Source organism: Wyeomyia smithii, chromosome 1, assembly GCF_029784165.1.
Source record: "Wyeomyia smithii strain HCP4-BCI-WySm-NY-G18 chromosome 1, ASM2978416v1, whole genome shotgun sequence".
NCBI classification, from domain to species: Eukaryota; Metazoa; Arthropoda; class Insecta; order Diptera; family Culicidae; genus Wyeomyia; species Wyeomyia smithii.
Window position 1 is genome coordinate 116,487,151 of NC_073694.1, and position 21,111 is coordinate 116,508,261.

Here is a 21,111-nt window from a genome sequence, read left to right on the forward strand (position 1 = left end):
CAAACTTACAAATAACAAACTTCATAAAAATTTGATATACTGTTCAAAAGTATTGTAAAGAAAAGAAATTCAAAGACTATTCAACACTATAGCTGCTTTGGTCAATATACATGGCCTCAACATGATTTAAATGTGGTATCGTACTATTTGAACGTTCCCGGTTTCGCTCGTGATTAAATTGTTCGAAATTAAGAGTCATTTCTTATATTTCGCTATTTCTGAAGCACTAACATTGCGTCAAATTTCATATTTTACACTTTAATTACAACATCAATATATTAGAGCCCAAAGAGTGAATATACCTTTTTGGATTTAAGCATTCATGTAAATCTATTTTTAAAAATAAAAGTTTGAATGAGAAAGGCTAAGTCTGACCGCTAGGTGGATTAATTTAGGTTTTTATCTTCGGTTTTGCAAGTGATTGCTATACCTTTCTAGGAGAAAGGCAAAACGCACAGAATTTCTCAAAAATGTTTTAATCTTCTTAGATTTCAATAGGTTATTGAAATGAAGAAAAAAAAACACAAAAATATGAAATATTTAAAATCTGCTAAATAACACGAATGAAAAAATAGAAACCGGTTACAGTGTACAAATGACAAATGAACATAACGTTAGTTTCGTGCAACACTGGCACAACTCAAAAATCGTAATTAGTGGAGTTTTTTAAATTTTCAAGAAAACTTTCAATTCTAAAATTTTCAATCCTCATTCAACATTTTTGGGTCTAATGTTAACATATTGTGAGCACATCGTACAAGTTTAAACTCGTTTTTACTACCTTTGAAAAAAAAAATTCTATTTGAGCAGCAAAGGGACTTCTACTCATAACTGTAGATTTTTTTGTGAATTTTCAAACGGGGTTTCGTGGGATGGACCTTAACAATATTTGGCATCGTTTACCATTAAAAACTCACGAATGCATAATTTTGAGTTGTGCCAGTGTTGTACGAAACCGGCGATGTATTTATTTTTTCATGAGTTCACTAATAATAATACAGCACAGGCGACATTCAAGTAACTATATGCATTTGATACTAAGATTGGAGAGATGAGTTTCTGATGGCAAACAATGTCAAATTCTGTTAACTTTCATCACACGAAATCCCGTTTCAAAATTCAAAAAAAATCCAAAGTTATGAATAAAAGTGTCTTTGCTGCACTTCTCTATAAAAGCGGTAAAAATAAGGTTATAGCTTGTACAACGTGCTAATATGATGTGCATGATAGACCCTAAACTGTTGAACGAGAATTGGAAATACTAAAGTTGAAAGTTTTCTTGAAATTCGAAAAAAAAATCGACACTAATTTTCAAACGCGTATTTCTCGAAACTATGTTTTTTGAGTTGTGCCATTGTTGCACGAAGCCGACGATAAGACTTTGGGACAACAGTCTTCAATTTGGGAACATAAAACAATTTCTATGCTTCTCGTAATCTTAGTTTACTGGGTAATGCAATTAATTTTTTCTGGCTTCATCTGGTTTCATCTAGCGGTTTTCAATAATTTTCTCACCTTTTCTACTCTGAAGCATAAGTGAAATCATGCGCCTAGTTGATGATGTTCTTACATAACCAATCGTTTGTTTAATTATAATCTAATCCGAACACTCGCAGCGGCCAGGAAGAGCACGTGTGCCCTCTTCACCTTAACCTTCAAACTATTCTGAACGCTTGAACACCAAATAATGTCCAAAAAAACACTCTCTCATAATTTGAAAGAGAGGTGCAAACTATTGTGCTCACTAGAATTTATGGCGTTATGATAAACAGCAATAAATCAAGCGCCCATATTTTTTATACTTTGATTTACTGCGTGAAAAATCCTTAAATAGATTTTAAGACGGTTTACCATGTTCCCGCCCTATGCCACTTGAGTGAGCTGTCCTAGTAAGCTAATTGATTTTTTAATACACTTACATCTACACAATCAAATCATCATTTTCATTGTGCCGTAAGTTTTGGTACCTCATACGGATTTGAAAAATAAACTCACAAAAATAAGATTTTTGATTGTTGGTCGGCTATATTCTTTGTTTTTCCTCGGTCAATTGAGTGTAATTAAATATAAAAGTTGGGGCAGTATTAAATCCGAAGGACAAGTAAAGTTTTCCCATTCCCATTTCCCAGAACATCTTGAAAGAAATTGGGGCTTGGAACTGAGTTAGGAACTGTTAATAAATCAGTACTTCTCATATTTGTCATATGGTACAGCATTTGAAAAACATTCTTCACAATATTCTATCAAGTTTTAATAAAACTATAGAAGAGCATGAACGTTTGTGAACTCTCCTGTTTTAAAAATCTTACGTACAAGCACTAGTCCTATATTTACTAACAGGATATATTCAGTGTTTGGAATTTCACACAAAGCTATTATTACAAGCTATCGTACTTTTAAAACACTATTTTATTCAAAATCTTTGGACACTAGATCCTAGCGAATGGATTTCTAATATTTTTGACAATATCAAAATATTGTTGAAACATTACGTGTTGTTGTACTAACATTGTTCATTGTGTACTTCATAATATGCAATTAAATGAAGAACAAAGTAAGGTAACATGGTTTTTAAACATGTTGTTAAGCTGATGCATTGTGTGGTCAGCTACTTCATTATAACCTACTGTAGAGTAAAGTTACAGAATGTATCATTAGGTTGGGACAGGACTAGTTAAGCTAGGCTAAGAATGTATCATTATCTTAAGACATTCTGTTTAAATCAAATCGATTTGATAGCTACAGGGGTAAACTTAGGCGACACTGTTATATTTCTTTTCTACGCTCACAAATGGATAGGCTGGTGGTGGTGGTGGTGCAAATTAAATTTGTTCAGAGATCGACGAAAACAAGGATGTAATGATGAAGATCAGAGCAAAAACGATCCACAAGCTATATCCATGTTTCGCATTGTCTCGTGCACCAAAAGTATCGCATCGCAGCAGACGTTGGGTTGTTAAGTGGTTTAACTTTACGACCATCAATGACTGTGGCCAAAACGCAACGTGGCACAGCGATGGCGTTGTTGCATTTTCTTTTCACCTTTGCCGCTCATCCATGGTCCGCTTTCAAGTCGTTATATGATCGAAGCCAGTCAGCATGTGACTAACCGAAGCATGAGTATCAAGTCAAAAATTGAATTTAAAGCTTACAAATATCATAGTCTGTGTTATTACACATTTCCTTTTACTACTGAAATATAATAAAATCAAATCCAAATGCATACCAAAACTTCTGCTTAGTGTGTACTCATTTGTACTGATATGAAATAACCAAAATGTATGTTTAAAAATGTAGGATCTAGGAACAAGTAATAAACAATTTTTGAAAAAGTTTAATCGGCTTTGATTTTGAATACAATTGGTTGATTGGATGGTTGATTGGAGAAAAATTTGTGTCACTAACATAATACACTTTCTTACAGCGAATTTGTTAATTATATTATCACAAGGGTGTATGGTTTTAACTAATACAATGTCTTGCTATTATGTATTGGAAAGCTTGAATATCAATGAAATTACAATCATATTCAAAACATGACGTTTCTGTTCGCAATTAGTAATCGCGGAGAAATGTTAGGTATTCTACGTTATTTATTTCTCAACTTGTACATGCAGCTCTTAAAGAATAAATGTATGCTGTACACAAACAAAATGGTCAAAAATGGTAAAGAAAATTAGGGTGGCACGTGTATTATTACACGGTTTAGCCTAAATAGAATACGGGTTATGTCATTTGCAGACATTTCTGAAACTGACATGTTATGGAGGGTGGCTAACCGACGTTCATAGTTCGCCTTATTCGTTAAACGTACGATCTTTTCAATCTTTTGAAAGTTCCTTGTGCTCGGCTCACATACCTACTTTTTTTTAATGCTGGAGTTGTGTATTATCCGTCGGAAATAATGCTTCTGTTAATGAAACTATCCCTGTTGCTGTATGCTGTTTGGTGGTACAGTTGAGCTGTGTATAACTTTTAATATCTGTGTTCCACCAGCTCAGCTTTAATAAATTGTATTTCGGCTTTCGTATATGTTCTAGTAAAAAGATAACACTTTAACTTTGATGAAGATCTTATTCGTTAGTTTGTAATGCAATCAATATTTTTATAGTATTATATGTTTATATTTTTTATTGTATTATGTATGTATATTATAAAAAACCTAGAGTAAATAAAATCACGAAGTTTATTTGTTTATCTAAATGTATCGCATGTTCTTAAACATCAGAGTAGCCAAGTAATGCATCACACTATCTTTAATCTGTAATGGCTTAAATACTAAAATAAACCTGAACTAGCAGAATATCGATTCATGTGTGCTTTATATTCCGTCGCATTGTTCTTTTTCGGAACACATCAGCATGACAGTTGATGGGAGACGTTTTGTCGTATTCCCGGATACAATCAGATGTTGCTATTCGATAACAAAATGCGCTCTGAACAAACACTAGTGCATTGGCAAATATCAAAGCAACACAAAGTAGAAAAATTATATGAGAACAAAACGAACTGACGATAATCAGCAGATGAACTCGATTCGTGGAAAAAAAGTTAAAAAGATCTATTCAAAGACACCATCAGCTAGGGGATATCTATATCTAAGTTTATGAATAAATATTAATCCCTTCCCAAATCCTCGCATGATGGTTCAAGATATTTAAAAACGTTTTAGGTGTGAAGCTTGTTCCACCGGGTATGCGAGGAATGCTTCAGAAAGCATAGAATAAAGCAAGTGAGAATGCAAGGTTCATCATTCCATGCATTTCTTAGAGTTAAACTACAGCTGGATACTTCATTGGGTTTAGCTTGAATTTACACATGTTTCGATTTTGTTAACGTCCAACCTTCTAGATGTACTGGGCGTATGTGGAAAAAAGACATATAGAAGCATCCCTAAAGTTTCTGATGTATAGGCTGAATTTTGTTTTCTGGATTTGAAAACATATTTGTCTTCAATCCAGTCAATTAAACGAAATAAAAGATACGCTACACCATCTTTGCTCATACATATATAGCACAAAAATATATCAAAAAAAAAGCTGAACTGAAAAACTTGATTTAATTATTAAGAATATCAAGTGGAAGGAGACAACGGCACTGGTGAAACAAGTTTTTTTTTTCATTGGACGACTCTCTTTCACCCTGGCAACGATCATGCGGCGATCGTTGGAAATGTAAATCTGTGATCTTGGTGGGACAGATTTCTCCTTCTTATGGTATTTTCCCCTTTCCTCGTCTTGCATGCATCTGTAAAAAGTACCTAAGCGGCGCGAAACAACAAAACTTTAAAACCGTATAAATATGTCATTCAACGGTTACTATTTGCATTGATCCCGATCAAGGTGCAAGGAGTGCGATGCACTAGCCGATTACAGTCTAATTGATACATGCGTCAGCAGAGGTTGTTGCGTGGGAAGAAATTTTTCATTGGTATTCAATTAACATTTTTGCTACATGAGCACTAGTTAAATCAGCAACTAAATTCAGGTAACCAAAATACGGGTATTGTGAGGTCATAAAAGAGATCTTCATCATGCATGTAATATCTTGCTCAGTTGCAGTAGACTGATTCTTCTTTCCTTATTTTTACTATCTGCCCTGGTCGTTCTTTGAAATACACACACTTCAACACGACGCTAAGAAACGTTATTTTGCTCCGCCTTTAAATTTTCAAGCTTAAACGCTAGATAAAACTGCCTTTTAATGACTAATACCTGCAGTATGTTTTTCAGTCAGGTTTCAATCTTCCTTCGTGTTCGCTTTTTATAGTCAATTAAATGTTATTTGATTGATCATAAATTATGCAGCAGACACACTTCATAATAAAAATTTGAAATAAATTCCATATATTACATTGTGCGTAACATTCTGCAAATTTTCTCAATAATCATACTTGCCATGCATATACCCTCCCTTGAGTAAGATTCAGAGTTAATGTAAAAATTATTTAACAGAAAGTGGACTTTGGTGTGATTTTTTTTATTCTTATTTCGTAACATCCCAGCCTTTAATGTTAGATCTACAACTCTTTTCATTTTCCCAAATATTACAAAATTTCATTTAAATGGCGGTGAGAGTTTTCAGAGTATCGCAATAACGATTTGTTCGCCGTATCTTTTTTATTGAAAATTTAAATACTCTGATATTTGGGGCCTTTCTTTTAAGGAATATGTTTCTGCTAAACAATCAACCGTTGAGAAAGAGATTTTGATTAGAAAATAAGTGTTTTGCAATCGGGGGTACCCGAAGGTGCAGAAATCCAATGAAAACGAGTTATAATAAAGGAGAATATAATACAAATCAAACGCACAGCTTTTTTAAATTACTTTTGAAAATCAATCAAAACAAACAGAACCATTTGAAGGAAATTGTATTTGAAGGAAATCGTATATAACTTTGATGCTTACAGACATAGACACTTAAAAAAATGACTTCTACACTTCTGGCAAACAAAGCAAAAATCGTTTTTTGTACAATAAGTTCGCCTAAACTGATGATAAATGGAAGCATGAGAGTTAAAAAATATTTATTGTTTGTTATACTTTTTTCCTTCGGTTTCAATATGTTGAAAGAGGAACTTATAATCAATTTTAAGAAATTGATGACCTAATCCTAAGTAGAAAGAGTGCGCTCTTCACAACAACGCAACAATTTTGATTATTTTTACTTTTCGTCGGCCTAACTCGCCACAACTGTGCATCATTGAAACTCAGAAGGCACCCCAGAAAAGTTCCAAGCTCCGATTTGGGTTGAACCTAGACCAGTTAGGTTGATTGTCATATATCACGCCACCTCACGACCATCGACACCTATCTCGGCCTTGGAGTCCAAGCTTAGGCCATCTGCGTGGTTGACGAAGATGTTATCGACTAGCCCCATCAGTTTTACAATGAAATCATGTCCCAGAATATTAACCGTTACAATTTCTTTCGCTGGAATTGTACTTTCGCAGTTGTTAAAACTTTGGACACATCGTCAGTTTCGTGCAACACGGCACAACTCAAAAATCACAGTTTCGAGAAAAACGCGTTTGAATGTTAGCGTGGAAAATTTATTTTTAAGTTTCAAGAAAACTTTAAAGTTTAATATTTCCAATCCACATTCAACAAATTACGGTGGCAATTTTTGCGTTTATTATGCACACATTATGAGCACGTTGAACAACTTAAAACCTCATTTTCACTAATTTTATAAAGAAATTTAGAGTTGTGCAGTAAAGGCACTTCTACTCACAAGTGGGGATTTCTTGTAAATTTTGAAACGAGGGAGTTCATGTGGGAGAAAAATTTACAGTGTTTAGCATCGTTTGCAAAATTTCGAGTTGTGCCAGTGTTGCACAAAACCGACGATATGGTGAAAACTAGGGTTTAGTTATGATAGATATGTTGGTAAAAAGGTTCAGGTTGGAAAATCGTTAGAAAACTTTTTTGAAATTTTACAGCATATTTTGACTTTTTTAGAGTAATCATACACTAATGATGTTAGAGCAAGGAAACAGAGCAAAGTCTTGAAGCTACATTCCAATTCGGAACTCGACCTTCTGTTTATTTTTTACAAACTTAGCAGCCAACTTTTTAGTGTACAAGACAATTGCGGGGCTAACACTACGATCCTACTGACACTAACAGTCTTTTCCGAGCTGAGACTCGAACCTACGACGGCTGGTTGGCTTATAGACCAGCGTCGTACCTCGAAACCAACTGGGAGATTGTGGCGAGGAGACTATGTGGCTTCAAAACGGTGATTTATTTCGAAGTGAAAAAGCAACACAAATAATTATTCTTTTGTATTTAGACATGCGAAAAAATCGAAAAAAAAGAAACAAAACTTGAAAACAAAACAAAACTTGGACTTGTTAGCAATCTTGCACGGCGGCTCGTGGCTAACGAATTAAGTTTTGTACAAATGGATTAAATAGTTTTTTATCCAAATTGTAACAATAAAAAAGATAAATGTCTTACGTTATATAATTCAAATAAAGAAATAATAATAATAATTATATATTCGTACCTATACTGATAAACCAACCCGATGTTTTGTGGATAGGCTTAGAGCTGTGATTAATTCTGCATTTATTCATTAGTACTGTTGATCATTTTTATACAAGTGCAAATACAAATTTACGTTTGGAACAAATTAATTATTCTGAAAGCATACAGTCAGGTTTTTTCACGCGGGGGATACGTACCTCGTAAAAAAAACGCGTAAAAAAACCGCGTTAATTCGAAAATATGCGTAAAAAAACCGCGCTAATTCAAAAATCCGCGTGAAAAAAACTCGTTAATTCAAATCCGTGTAAAAAAACACGTTTTTTTTAAATCCGCGTGAAGTAGCCCAGCAAGAAGGGCTTTAGAAAAAACCCGAGACGCTCTAGAACCAGTATTTAAAATTGTCCTCTTTGACGGTCATCCCGGATCTTTCGGTGGACGGAGAGTATTTTTTGGACTAAGTCTTTTACTAGATAAACACATAAGCGTTTCTGGTTCCAAACCCACGTTAATTCGGAAATTAGTGAAATTTTTTTAGAACTAGCGCGGTATCGCGTAAAAAAACCGCGTTAATTCAAAAATCCGCGTAAAAGAAACCGCGTTAATTCAAAAATCCGCGTAAAAAAACCTCGTAACAAAACCCGCGTGAAAACCTGACTGTAACCTGTAACCTTGCTTAGGCTGTTGTGATTTTTCTTCTTTCATAGGAATGTGCGATCAATAAAGAGAGTTCAGTTCGAGCACTCGACCTGTGCGGTTCGCTTTTTCAAAGCTCCAGGCCGATTTATCAAGCGCTATTGTGGTCGTGTACGGTTGAGAAACGTGCCATAGTGTCGATCGCATTTTATTTAGTCTTCCCGTCGCGTAATCGTAATTTTATTAAGTGCAATGGGTGGAGAAAAAAGTGATACGAAATCAGGTGGTTTCGTACTACCGCACATAAGACGGTCCCTATATAAAAGAGTGGCCAACCTTACCAAAATGCAAATTTCATATTGAGGTTGTTTTGAGGACATGATTCTGTAGATTCTGTAATTTTTTTTTGAATATCTTGAAATATATAAAAACCTGCTAAAGCTATCATGGTATGTTTGCATATAATTGAAAGCTCATTAAATTGATGATGGTCCCGCCTCTTACCCCTACAAATATTTGAGGTAGACGATTTATCTATTAGATAATTAGTAATTACTTCTGGTTTTGTCAATACAGATTTAAAATCCTTCATAATATTCCAATGCTCAAACCGCAGTATTACAGAACAAAAAAAAATTAAACACAAATTTCTAAGTCATTCTACGACCAAGATTACCAAGTTCTAATTATTTTACTACTTTCAATCAATTGGACATTATTCACATCTGAATTGAGCCAACACCTAATCTAGCCCACAGGTAAATTGCTACAGTCAACACAAGGCCATTTCCGTCGGACTCAGCAAGCAAAGCACAGGTGAACCGTGAACTTAACATGAGAGAAGATGTCCCCACCTAGGGAAGTGTAGAAAATTTCCAACCCGAAAAGGTCCTAGAACAGCTAGGAAATTCAGAATCCAAAGACAATCAAAAGTATCATAATTTTTCCGAGTAATCCGACCTATGTCCAGAGCTACTTAAAAGCTTATTGCGTCACAAAAACTCAATTTTCATAACATACATCAGCATAAAATATCTGTATATATGTGTATAAAAAAACCATTATTTTTCAAAATAACATATATCAATTTCAGAAAGGTAGGTAGTCAACTATATCTGTGTAACGCGCTCGATTCTCAAACCTTTGTAGACTTCTCATTTTGTTTTACTACTACATTAAATACAAAATCTATCATTCTCATCGGTACGAACATAACAGTTTTCACAATGCTTAAATAAATACTAAAAAGCTATTACAGTAGATGTCCACATAAAATCATCCGTTATGAAAACTTCGTCAATTTTTTTTTGTTAGGAAATTGAAATTACGTTGTCCATTGATGTGAACATTTGTAATTCGTCAATTTAGTGCGTGAATTGAAAAAACACTTCTGTTTAGCTGCTTAAAAACAGCTTTGACGCGTGATTGTCTCTTAAACTCAAGTAGCGTTGCTGCACGTTTGATCTGTGCAGGCATCGAATTGAACACTTTAACTCCTTTAAAAAATTAATGATTTCTGCGAAGCGCCGTAAAAATTTAGTTTAGTTTAGTTTAGAAATTTAGTTAGTTTCCCAAAACAGGAAGAGTAATGCATTTCAACCCTACAGAGTCTGCCACGGGCCACATTGAAAAATGCGTAACTTTCCGAATTTCGACCATCGAAACATTATATGTAAGCACGTGTTAATACAATATCTGAAAGTGTGTCCGAGAGCCCATCTTGTGTCCTTCAAAGATCTGAAGTTTGCGGAAAATTTGCCTTTTGGTAAAAAAAATGATTAAAAATTTTCAGGGTTATCAAAAAAATCTATGTTATCATTTATTTCCAAATCTCCAATGGTCCCTTTTCCATTCTATTCGAAAAACCGAAATTTACCGAAATTTAACGTCTCCGGTAATTTTGTCTGAATTGAAATACTCTTCAACTTTGCAGAAGAAAGCATATCTTTAGGATGATCCTATCAAAAGTTAGATTCGCGCGCCATCTCTGCGGACAAAACGCGAACTAACTCTCGAAGCCATAAGAAGCGTTTACTATTATGGGCATCTTTTCTGAAGACAGTAATCGTCCATCTCGTTCCAATAACGCAGCGGTTCTCAACCTGGGGTACGCGTATCCCCAGGGGTACTCGAAAGCCTTCAGGGAGTACGCGAAAGAAAAATCAGTAATGGCGCACAAAGCAATTTTTCTTTGTAATACTTCATTTGTTGTTCAATCGTGCTCTTAAAACATGACTGTAAAAATCAAACAAACTATAGTTTAATTTGAAACCTGAAATAGAAAACCACAACATGACCTACCACTACCCTCTCGCACTCTGCGAAAACATTCTAAGCCAGGGGATAAAATCGATATGAAAAATGTCGCCAAGGGGTACGCGGACAATAAAAGGTTGAGAACCGCTACAATAACGAGCTATTTCCGTTTTTTTTAAATACAAAACATTTGCCTCAGTTTACGTGGCTTATGGACAGCCTCTTGTCAGTACATAACTTTTTTCATATGACAAAATCATCAACAGTGGAAAATCAACAATTTGACACGAAAAAATGAAATTTGGTTGGAAATCTCAATTTTCCGAACATTGTTACCGGTGAGAGTGACGCCAATGTTAAAATCCGTGAAAGCTAAGAGCAATTTTGATCACATTGATAATCATATGCGGCAAATCAGGTGTCAAGCGGAGCGCGTTTCCCGCTAGCGCTTGCCATAAGTCTGTGTGAGTGAGTGCAGGGTGATTTTGGAAAGGCAAGAGAGGCGCGAGTGCGAAAAGATCGCTGCTCTCCCGTGCGGCACTTCTCACAGTTGCACGGTGGTTCAGAGAGGACACGTAATTTAAGGATAGAAACGAAAAACGTACTCCATGTTTCGATTCGGCATTATTTGGAAGATTGTCTTTGGGATTGCGAATACAGAATAGAGAAGAAGCGGTTTTTTATACAGACGTTTGTGTTCGCCCTACACAAACAGCGCGTTTCGGTAACAGCCTGAATTCACCGAAGACATTTTCGTCTCTTTTTTTTATTTGCTTATATAGTGGATGTCTGGTGACGGCTGGTAAAAAAGGCTGTGGGAAGAAGAAACGTAAGAACTGCTCGGCAACTCACCGACATCCTTCGTGCAAAGAAAAGCAAGCTCGGCAATAGAGCCGCTGTGTACTGAAAAATGTGTGTATCGCATACCGAATGTTATATGCAACCATACATGCTATCGTCAACATGGGAATAAGGTGAACAGCAAAGAAAAAAAACATTTGTGTATGGAGACGGCAACGTTATAATCGCAATATATAAAATCTGTCCGCTGTCGTTATTTTGTCAATACCAACAATGTCATAGAGGGACGCTCTCGGATGTCATCAAAAACTGTCATCGCACGGTACATTTTTCCCCTGGTCGGGAGCTTGTGATTGCTTTTGTTTCCTTTTCCCTTTGCAGTCGCATGATTTGCAGTCTAAGGCCGTTTACAGACTGGCGCGTTCTGCGTTGCGGAGACGGTTCGCCTTGCCGTGGGTTAATATACAGCTCTACTTAGGGCTGTACATTAGCCCACAGCGAGGCGAACCGTCTCCGCAACGCAAAACGCTCCAGTATGTAAACGGCCAAAATGTACAAGCGTACAAGACACCATTGGCCGAAGTCTATCCGCTTAGCTTTTGTTTAGTTTCACAATGTACACTAATAAAGCGACGCGAGATAAGACACGACACTTATTTTTTATACAAAAACTAAGCATCGTGTCTTGTCTCGCGTCGTGTTATTAGTGTCGTCGAAGTTTTTACGTTGCACAAACAAATTATTCGTAGTTTCACAATGTAGTTTGGAAGTTATCATTCGTGCGGGGGATTGGCGAATATCTAATTGCAGGTTCTTGTGGCCATTTTGCTCGATTTTGTGCTCCTATTTCATGATTTCCTTAGCTTTTTAACGATAGTTGCTACACATAAACAATTTTTATTTGAATAATGTTAAAAGTATTGTTGGTCGGAGTGACAGTTACTATAGTTATTATAGTGCATGACTACTGAAGATTGGGTCTTTACGGGTTAAATGAATACGACTTATTCCTGAACTTCATGCGTAAGGGGCCGTTCAATAATTATGTGAGCATATTTTTTCATTTTTTCTGCCCCCCCCCCTCCCTCCATAGTTAGACATCGTAAGATTTTTTGATACCCTCCCTCCCCCCAGTAAGATTTTAATTCCAGCATATATAGCTTTTTATCCGTCGACATTACTTTGTTTAAAGAACAAACTTTTGATTTACAAACAAATTTTCAGACCAGCAATGCTTTATGCTGTACCGATCTGGTCAAGTTGCTGTTCAACAAGGAAGAAAACGCTTCAAAGGGTTCAGAATCAAATTCTGAAAATGATTTTGAAGTGTCCTCCTTGGTTTGGTACACTCGAACTACATAGACTTACTGGTGTTGAACCATTAGAAGCTATGTGAAATAAAATTATTAACAATTTTCGACAAAAATCGTTGCAATCCTCAATTGCTACGATAAGCTCTCTTTATAGCCAACATGTTAGCAATTAAGTTAGTTGTAAGTTTACTTCCCCTTTTCTGACAAGTAGTTTTAAATCCCTACGAATGATAAGTTTGCGAAAGCAAACAAATCCTAACAATTAAAATTTCAAATTTCTAACAGTGTTGAGAAGTCACCATTTGTGATTGGACACACATACTCATTATTTACTAATATTTATCATTAATACTTAAGCTACTAACAAATCCCCCCTTTAATAAAAAAAAAAAATTCGTCGGCATACTACCTCACAACTCCAACCACACATACATGGGCGGGGATGGGACCAATATACCCATAGCTCCGACACAAGCCATCTGCAGTGAGAAGCAGGCGTTTACAGCTACTCGACCGACGCCGTCCATGTTCATGATTAACTTGTTTTGCCTTTCTACTAGAAAGGTATAGCAATCACTGCAAAAACCAAAGGTATTAAAGTGCTCCTGAGGGTCGAATCTCGTATATCAATCGACTCAGTTCGACGAGCTGAGCATTTTCTGTATGTGTGTGTGCGTATGTGTGTGTGTGTAACGCTCTCCCAATCTCACTCGATTTTCTCAGAGATGGCTGGACCGATTTCAACGAAATTAATTTCAAATTAAAGGTATATTTGCCCCATAAGACCCTTTTGAATTATATTGTAATCGGATTTCTATTTTAGAGGTTATGTATCAAAATGTAAAAATCACGAAACAACAATATCTCAGAAACTACGCAACCGATTTGAACAAAATTGATTTCAAATGAACTGGCTACCTTAAAAACCTTTAACTTTTGAATTTCATAAAGATTGGACATGTGGTTCAAAAGTTATGGATAGAAACGTGTTCTCGAGACTATTTAATCTCACTCATGTTTCTCAGAGATGGCTAGACCGATTCTCATAAAATCAGTGTCATATGGAAAGCCTTTGTGCCCCGTAAGACCCTATTGATTTTTTTTTTGCAATCGGACTTTTACTTTGCCTATTATGTTTAAAAATGTGAAATCCAGCTATGAAAAGAAACATATTCCGAAGACTACTTAAACTCTCTCACTTTTCTCAGAGATTGCTGAACCGATTTTCACTAAATTAGTGTCAAATGAGAGTTCTAGCTGTCTCATAACACCCTATTGAATTTAACTGTAATCGGACTGTAACTTCGTCTGTAATGTATCGAAATGTGAAAATCACGAAACATCATTATCTCAGAAACTACACAACCGATTTGAACAATATTGATATCAGATGAACGGGCTAGTTTAGGGTCAACTGATGATTTATGATTGAACACTTGGTTTCAAAGTTTGGCTGCCCTTTTCATTTGATTATAATCGAACTTAAGCAACCGTTATGTATTAAATTGTGATAACAACGAAAGTCTATTATCTCAAAGATTACATGACTTATTTGAACATAACTAGTGTCATACGAACAAGTCATCTCTCAAACTTACAAATAACAAACTCCATAACAGTTTGATATGTGGTTCAAAAGTTATGGAACGAAAAGTAATTCAAAGACTATTTAAAACTATACCTGCTCTATATGGCCTCAACATGATTTAAATGTGGTATCATCCTATTTGAACGTTCCTGGTATCGCTCGTGATTAAATTGTTCGAAATTAAGAGTCATTTCTTTTATTTCGCTATTTCTTAAGCACTAACATTACGTCAAATTTTAAATTTTATACTTCAACTACAACATCAATATTTTAGAACCCAAAGAGTGAATATACCTTTATTGGATTTAAGCATTCATGTAAATTTATTTTTACAAATAATAAGTTTGAATGAGAAAGGCTGAGTCTGACCGCTAGGTGGATTAATTTAGGTTTTTGTTAATGTTTTTGTTACACTATCAGAGATCAATAAAATGTTTTTATTCAAGCCATGATTTGAAAAATGTAAACATAACTTAATTTCTCTGGATTAGAGGTTAACACAAAACAGTAACATTTTAAAGTCAATAAGGATAAGTATGAATATTACTAATCATTGACGGTAAACTTCTTCGCCAACACATGTGCTGATGGATCTTAGCATCGCCCAAACCTTCAGAATACTCAATTACCTCAGTTGTCTCTCCTGCATCAATATCTTTTGCATTATTCCACTCTACGTCTGAGCTCCAGTTTCCTCATCCTGAAGCAAGCACAATACTTCGTTTCCTCTTCTGCTCGTGATAACGTGAGAAAATTGCTCACCTTTCACCTCCCCTTTCCCCTATTTCCTTACGTGATATTGAACGGCCCCTAATGATTTGATATGGACGTGTTTTGATTCGGGTGAGATTTGCTCATATGAAAGTTTTCGGAATGAGTGTAGCGACTTCACGACGTGATACCCGGATCTCTATTCATGCCTCACGGTGGAAGTTTAACCAAAGTAAGCGCACCCACTTATTTTATGAAAATGTGATCCACATCGGAATAGGTTTCGCTCGGTCGATAAATATCGCGATCGATCCAATGAACTTGTGATGTATGCTCTTAAAAAATAGCCCGTCAAAGTTCACTTGATTTTTAGTGGAATTCGCTCAACTTAGTAATGAGCTAACATAACGCGTAACATTACTAAAATTCGTCAATTACCACGGCTGAACGCGGTCAGGCTTCAAGTAGGGTTGTTTTTTAGCAAGGCAGGGTTGATATTTGTTGACACTCTTGAGTGAAAGTGAAAAAAAGCATCCATAAACGTTATTTTTTACAATCCTTTCAGTGTTCTCTCTTCCCGCTTTTTGCATGGAAGTGAATTGTCAAAACACCTCATTATATTTCATGCGATGGAAGCAAGACAGAAGCAAAATCAGTTTATCAGTTAACGAAGATTGTCAAGGCATCGGTCAGTGTCAGTGAAAAAGTGTTTCGGTGAGGTTCATTTTGGTTGAGTGGACTGTTTGTTTTTCTTTTTCGCTTTGAAGTGAAGATCATTTGGTTGGATTTCTCGTCAAATTTTATTCCGTAACCGTGAACGATGCGCGCGAACTATTTCATCTGAGTATAACAACACGTTGCCAGGACGAAAATCTAGTGTATCTGAAAGAGTGCTGCGATCATTGAAAGTGAAAATTGAAAATGATTGGCTGTAATTTTCGAAGAATTTTGCTGGGGAAAATGACTTTTATCAGCACTGAGCAAGAGATGTTTCCAACCAGAGAGTAATGGTGTGGTTTGTGAAAGTTGGCAGCATAGCGTTGATTATAGATTTTTAGAGGCAGAGGTTTTATATACTGTCCAATTATGACTAATTCGGCACTTTGACAGTAAATTTAAGACGATATTTTGGCCAATATGTATATCTGCATTTTTTTAATAATTAAGGCTTTGAATGCATGAAATTTTGCCAATTTTCCTGTTTGATAGCTAACACTCGCATCGACAACAATAAGAGAATCGGCGTGAAATGTCGTGTCCCCGAGTGTTTGCGTCGGTACGAGGAAATAGAGTAGTCGTGCATAATGCTTCGGTGTAATCGCGTTTCTGGCCCGAGAGAGTTCTGCTCATATGAATGTTTCCGGAATATTTTGACTTCTCGAGTAAACGCGATGTATACCTTTAAAAGAAGCGCGTCAGCCGACGTGCTCGGATTTTGTAATAAACAAACGGCTGGACGCTACGAGTGGTAGATGCTTTTTCAAGCGCATTTTAAGCAGCGGATCATGATGTTTTCCGAGAAAGATACTCATCGTACGTTCGTTTTTGTAATAAGCGAGCTTCACGCGCAACACTGTTCGATTCCTACTTTTCTACCGCAATCGCAGTGGTGCAGAGATAAACTCTGTCTGACGTACTCGAGGATAGCAATAGACAAATATTTAAACATTTGGATGCTTCTGGTGGTGAACAACATTCGCGTGCGCTGCTCGTATAGGCCCGCGGCGTCTGACAAGAAAGATACTCATCGTTCGTCTTCGCAACGAGTCAACTTCGCGCGTAACATTATCCGACTCTGTCATTTACCACGGTGACACAATCTTTCCTTTTCGTCGCAGTCGTGAAGATGCAGAGGTAAACTCGGTCTCTGACAAATAACGACTGTTACACCTCCTTCCTTACAACATCCTTTCTTACCCTAACGTTCGTAAGGATGTGGCCGCGCCGTTATCGATCCATACAATGCGGTAGCTACAGAATTGTTGTACACTGAAGATGGCAAACTAATCCCAAGTAGCCATACGCATGGTACCTTGTGCAACTTCAGTAGCTCTGATCGATCACAGAGGAGCAACTACGAAATGTGCAGTCGTCGATCTCAAGCTCAGGCTCGTAGGAATGTGTGGTCAATACTACACAGTTCACTTTTTAACAGCACGCTGATTAGGTGGAAAAATAAATAAATGAAATGATGTAGCCTTCCTCATCTATTTGTTATAACTACATTCGTGATTTCTATCATCAAATTACATGAGTTTGCCTAAATCCGTAGAAAATGTACCAGTGACGCTAAGATATCCTCCCAGCTGGTCTAAAGGTACGATACTGGCCTAGCAAGCTAATCGTCGTATGCTCGAATCTCGACCTAAGAGAAACTTTTAAGTTGATAATATAGTGAAAGCAAATAGAGTCGCGATCATTCCGAGTTGTGCTCTCGTCGTGTTCGGTCGCAATTTCATTTCGATCTCGATAGTGCCGACCAGTTAATCGCCTTCAAGGTCACCGTGCATTGTATTGCGTGTGCACTGCTGCTCGTTGCCGTCGTCTATTGAAGACAAAAGAACGCATCATCGCCTATTGCTACCGTACGCCACAGACTGTACGTTGTGTCGCTACTGCGAGAGATCCAGTACCCGGCGTACTGCTGTTTGGCTGTACAGGTGCTTCTGTGTGGCTGGAGCGGCTGCAGCTTTTGCTACCGGACTCTTGTGTGAAGGACTGGAGATTGGCATCGCCCGTGCGCTGATTGCGGTGGAGAGCGGCTGCAGAAGATAAGTAGTTTTTTTTTCTTGGCTTTTTTCTACAATATTATTTGTTGATTGGCATTTTGGGTGTGTGGCTTACGCGTCCAACATGGACGACGAACGCGGGGATGAAAACCCGCTCGTTCTACCGCCTAGCCCTCCCGAATACAAAGTTCCAAGGGTTAAGAATGGAACACCGCAGGAAGCTACCCATCGGCTTAAGCAGTATCCGGAGGGCAAAGCTGGTATTGGGGCTGTATTTTTCCGGCCGAAAGTGAAAGCATTGAACACAATGCAAGTATGTAAAGATCTGGCACGGTTTACAGCCGTGACTGAAATTACCAAAGTACGCCCGAATAAGCTGCGTGTTTTGGTGTCCGACCTCAAGCAAGCAAACGAGATTGCTGCTTGTGAGCTCTTCACGCGGGAGTACCATGTGTACATTCCAGCTCGCGTAGTTGAGATTGACGGTGTGGTCAGCGAATCGAGTTTGACCGTCGAGGACCTGTTGAAGGCTGGAAAAGGCATTTTCAAGGATTCTAGCCTTGAACCTGCCAAGATACTTGAATGTAAGCAATTACATTCAGTATCGCTCGACAAGGGTGTAAAAACTTACACCCCTTCAGACTCTTTTCGCGTGACTTTCGCCGGGTCTGCTCTGCCGAGCTATGTGCTCGTGGACAAGGTGCGTCTGTCCGTGCGCTTGTTTGTACCGCGGGTAATGAATTGCCTCAAGTGCAAACAGTTGGGCCATACGGCCTCCCACTGTGGCAATAAAGCACGTTGTGGCAAGTGCGGAGAGCAACATGCGGATGACGCCTGTAATAAGGGTACTGAAAAGTGCCTTTATTGTGGGCAGACTCCGCATGAGCTGTCTGCATGTCCCGCGTACAAGCAGCGCCAAGAAAAGATCAAGCGGTCTCTGAAAGAGCGCTCTAAGCGCACTTTCGCAGAAATGCTCAAAGAGGCCGCTGCCACCAAACTGGTTTCCCCGAATCTCTTCGAGGTCTTGCCATCCGATGAGTCTGATTCTGACGATTCAGTTGGGGAATCTTCTTTTGTTGAACCCGGGAAATCTAGGAAGAGGAAAAACCTTTCTTCTCCTAGGCTTCCTAGGAAAGGATAGAGAAGGTCTCCATCTGAAGTGACTGATACTAAGAAACAAAAAAGTGCTGTAGAAAATCCGAAGCAAACTCCTCCGGGATTGGCAAAATTGAATTCAAGTAAGAAGTTTCCGGCACTTCCAGGAACATCAAAAAACCCAACTGTTCCTTCTTTTTCGTCCAAGATTCAGCCAGAATCTGGACTGCTAAAGTTTTCAGATATTGTGGACTGGATTTTTGAAAATTTCAACATAACTGATCCTCTTAAAAGTCTTCTGCTGGCATTTTTACCAACAGTTAAAACGTTTTTGAAGCAGTTGACTGCTAAATGGCCCCTCCTTGCAGCGATCGTATCCTTCGATGGCTAATTCATCGGCTGAGATGAAGGATTCTATCTCTATTTTACAGTGGAATTGTAGAAGTATCATCCCCAAAATTGATTCATTTAAAGTTTTGATTAAAAAGCATAAATGCGATGCATTTTCCCTCTGTGAAACTTGGCTCACTTCAAATGTAGATCTTAGCTTCCATGATTTTAATATAATTCGCCTCGACCGAGACACCCCTTACGGAGGAGTACTTCAAGGGATTAGGAAGTGCTATTCCTTCAATCGTACTAACCTCCCCACGGTCCCAGGCGTCGAAGCTGTCGCATGTCAAATGACAATACAAGGTAAAGAGCTTTGTATTGCCTCAATATATATTCCTCCCAGAGCACAGGTTGGGCAACTGCTGCTCTTTGATTTAATAGAACTTCTTCCCTCGCCACGTTTGATTTTGGGAGATTTTAACTCTCACGGCGTGGCTTGGGGTTCCCCTTCTAATGAAACCGTTCCTCTTTGATCTATAACCTCTGCGACGACTTCGACATGACAATATCAAACAACGGGGATATAACACGCGTTCCGAAACCTCCAGCGCGCCCCAGTGCTTTAGATTTATCTCTATGTTCGACATCGCTACGGTTGGATTGCATATGGAAGGTAGTCCTTGATTCCCACGGTAGCGATCATTTGCCTATTCAAATTTCAATTGATAATGGTTCAACTCGCACGCGATCAGTTGATATTCCGTATGACCTCACACGGAATATCGATTGGAAATTATACGAGGAAATGATATCAGAAGCTGTCGAGTCGATTCAACATCACCCACCACTTGAAGAATACAACCTCCTCGCGGGCTTGATTCTCGACGCCGCGTTGCAAGCCCAAACGAAGAATTATCCCGGCGTGACGATCAAAGAACGGCCTCCCACTCCGTGGTGGGACAAAGAGTGCTCCGATGTCTACACGGAAAAATCCGACGCGTTTAAGGCCTTCTTCTGGGTGAAAGGTCAACCCGACGACTTTAAGCGGTATTTGGAGCTTGAGACCAAGTTCAAAAGCTTGGTCCGAGCAAAGAAACGTGGATATTGGCGTCGGTTCGTAAACGAAACGTCGAGGGAGACATCGATGAGCACTCTTTGGAACACAGCCCGAAGAATGCGAAATCGTATAACGGTCAACGAAAGCGAGGAGTCTTCAAGTCGGTGGATATTTGATTTTGCCAGGAAAGTATGTCCGAACTCTGTTCCTGCGCAAAACTTTGTTCGCGATACGTCTCCGGGCCACGATGCGATAGAATCACCTTTTACGATGGCAGAATTTTCAGTTGCCCTCCTGTCCTGTAACAATAACGCGCCTGGGTTAGATAGAATCAAATTCAACTTGTTGAAGAATCTACCCGGCAATGCCAAGAGGCGCTTGTTGAACTTGTTCAATAAGTTCCTGGAGCAAAACATTGTACCGCAGGATTGGAGGCAAGTGAAGGTGATCGCCATCCAAAAACCGGGAAAACCAGTTTCTGATCACAACTCTTATAGGCCGATTGCAATGCTATCCTGTATCCGGAAATTGATGGAGAAAGTGATACTCCGTCGTTTAGACCATTGGGTCGAATCAAACGGTCTACTATCAGATACTCAATTTG

General features: G+C 38.0%; 1 protein-coding gene across 1 annotated transcript in view; it reads left to right on the forward strand.

Annotated features, from left to right (window-relative positions):
• LOC129717122 (homeobox protein homothorax-like) overlaps positions 1-21,111 on the forward strand; it is a 283,845-nt gene that overhangs the window by 24,702 nt on the left and 238,032 nt on the right. The gene's annotated exons all lie outside the window — the stretch shown is intronic.